The 2,826-nt window shown below is 42.6% G+C and overlaps 1 non-coding gene across 1 annotated transcript; it reads left to right on the forward strand.

Moving 5' to 3' along the window:
• The first annotated feature begins 283 nt into the window (after positions 1-283).
• Positions 284-390, forward strand: LOC122445709. Its single transcript, XR_006270653.1, has one exon. It is a non-coding gene; the product is annotated as a U6 spliceosomal RNA (small nuclear RNA).
• The last annotated feature ends 2,436 nt before the right edge of the window (positions 391-2,826 follow it).

Consider the following 2,826-nt stretch of genomic DNA (forward strand, 5'->3'; position numbering starts at 1 on the left):
GAGGAGCCCTTTCAAGTGAGTGATGGGAGTGAGTGGAAACCAGAGGGAAGCGGGCAAAGGAATGCATGTGAATTCAAAAGACAATCCAGTGAGTAGATTCAAGAAGCCTCTCCTGGAAGGAGAAGAGAGCAACAGGATAATAGAGGCACATCGCACTTATGGAGCAAAGATAATTTTTTTTTAAAGATAGATACTGTGCATATCTGTAATGATCGATTGCTGAATGTGCCTACTGATCCACTCAGCACCCTGCTCCAGCTCTTCTATTAAGAAATCAACATGGGTGCTCGCTTCGGCAGCACATATACTAAAATTGGAACGATACAGAGAAGATTAGCATGGCCCCTGCGCAAGGATGACACGCAAATTCGTGAAGCGTTCCATATTTTTATGTTCATCGCAGCACTGTTTATAATAGCCAGGACATGGAAGCAACCTAGATGCCCATCAGCAGACGAATGGATAAGGAAGCTGTGGTACATATACACCATGGAACATCACTCAGCCGTTAAAAAGAATTCATTTGAATCAGTTCTAATGAGATGGATGAAACTGGAGCCCATTATACGAAGTGAAGTAAGTCAGAAAGATAAAGAACATTACAGCATACTAACCCATATATATGGAATTTAGAAAGATGGTAATGATAACCCTATATGCAAAACAGAAAAAGAGACACAGATGTACAGAACAGACTTTTGGACTCTGTGGGAGAAGGCGAGAGTGGGATGTTTCGAGAGAACAGCATCGAAACATGTATATTATCTAGAGTGAAACAGATCACCAGCCCAGGTTGGATGCATGAGACAAGTGCTCAGGCCTGGTGCACTGGGAAGACCCAGAGGGATCGGGTAGAGAGGGAGGTGGGAGGGGGAATTGGGATGGGGAACACATGTAACTCCATAGCTGATTCATGTCCATGTATGACAAAACCCACTACAATATTGTAAAGTAATTAGCCTCCAACTAATAAATGAAAATAAATAAATAAATAAATAAATAAATAATCTCCCAATTAAAAAAAAAAAAAAAGAAATGGACATGGATGAATTGCACTGACAGGCTCTGAGGCACTCTGACTGCTGGTTAGTTTGTTCAGTGGGAGACACCAGCAAAAATGGAAGCAGTGTCCAAAAGCGAGATCAAGGTATTTATTGCTCTGCCTTCATCCCTTCTGGGGTCATGGGTTAGCATGGCTAAATTCTCCACAGTTTCTGCCTGGTGGTACTCTCCCATAGCAATGGTTCTCTCCCAGCCTTCTGATAAATGCTCCCTCCTCTTGCCCCTTGCAAATGATTCTTCCCCAGATTCCTCCTCACCTTCCCTCATAGGCACTCCTTGTCAATCTTCTCAAACAATTAAATCCATCTCCCTGTCGGCTGTTCGCTGGACATGGATTAACACATAAAGGAGCCCTCTCCCTGGGGCCCAAAGCACACAGCATGGACTCTTGCACGTCCTTTTCTTTCCTAGAAAGCATTTTGATGACAAATCCCAAGATATTTAGAAAATCACTCTTCAATTAATGGCTTACAAGGAGGAATTTCCTCCCTATTTTCTGTTATTATCATTATTCTATTTTCTGACCGTTCTCGTGTTTCCCTCTCTTCCATTCTGGTTCTCTCCACTGTCAGAGAAAGTAAAGACCTCTACCGGTTTCAAGGCATGACAGTTACCTGCAGGCCTCCTTATTTGAGAGGAATACAACACATCACCAGCAGATAATGGTGAACTACATGCACAGAAATGAGGCTTAGTATTTAGAGTGTGTGTGTATGTGCATGCATGCAAGCACATGTATATAAAACAGTATTTGTTGTCATCCTAGAAGTGGCCAGGAGGAAGAGAAATTTGATTTGATGTAGTCCAGATGTCAGGTTTTTGGACTCTAGTCCCTGCTCTGCTGATGAACTGCACATGACCAGTGATAATTCCCAGTTCGGAGTTTTCTTCCCTGTCTCTTACTTCTGAGTTCCTTTCTCACATCCTCCTCAAGGGACTTAAAATTTTTTCCTTCCTTCTCACATTCTGCACCTGCTTCCCCTCAAACGGGGTCTTCTATAAAGCATGTAAGAATGCTTAACCATCTCTCATTTAAACAAACACATAAACAAACAAACTCAAAAGATCATAACTTCTGTACCTGCTTTACAGGAATGTTATGGGGAGCATGAAACCGACTTGAGTGTAAACCCCATGCAAGCAGCGATTACCTCTACCTTAATCTGTGCTGCATCTCCAATGCCTCACCTGTTACCTGGATAAGGACAGAAAATAAACCGACCAGTGAACAATTATGAAATGGATAAACAAAACGAAATAATACTTGTGCTCTGAAAGTGGTGTAAGATATAAATATAAGGGCATATATCCTAACTCATTTTTGAGTAAACTCTGATGAACTATAAAGCACAAGCAGAAATATGCACACACCACAGCACAGCTCAATGACCTTTTATAAAGTCCTCACACTTCAGAGCCAGGACCCAGGTCAAGGACCAGAATATTAGTGACACCAGGCACCCCAGCATTCCCCACCTTGTTCCCTTCCAGTCCCTACAAACTTCCTCACAGGAAGCTCTCTTGTATCCAGCTTCCCTGACGCGACACTTTGCTTGGCAATTTGAACCCGTATTGTTCTGTGACATTAATCCATTCTTTATGCATATCCAATATTCCATCGTGTGAAATGTGGCAGGAGGGCAAAGGGACAGGGCACAACCCTTAAAGAATGACACAGCCAGTTGAGAATAACTTAGGACAGAAACTGCTTAGGACTGATTAGATCCAAGATGGTGGAAAGCGCAACTCCCTGTAGACCTTGGG

The sequence above is a fragment of the Cervus canadensis genome, chromosome 7, assembly GCF_019320065.1.
Source record: "Cervus canadensis isolate Bull #8, Minnesota chromosome 7, ASM1932006v1, whole genome shotgun sequence".
NCBI lineage: Eukaryota > Metazoa > Chordata > Mammalia > Artiodactyla > Cervidae > Cervus > Cervus canadensis.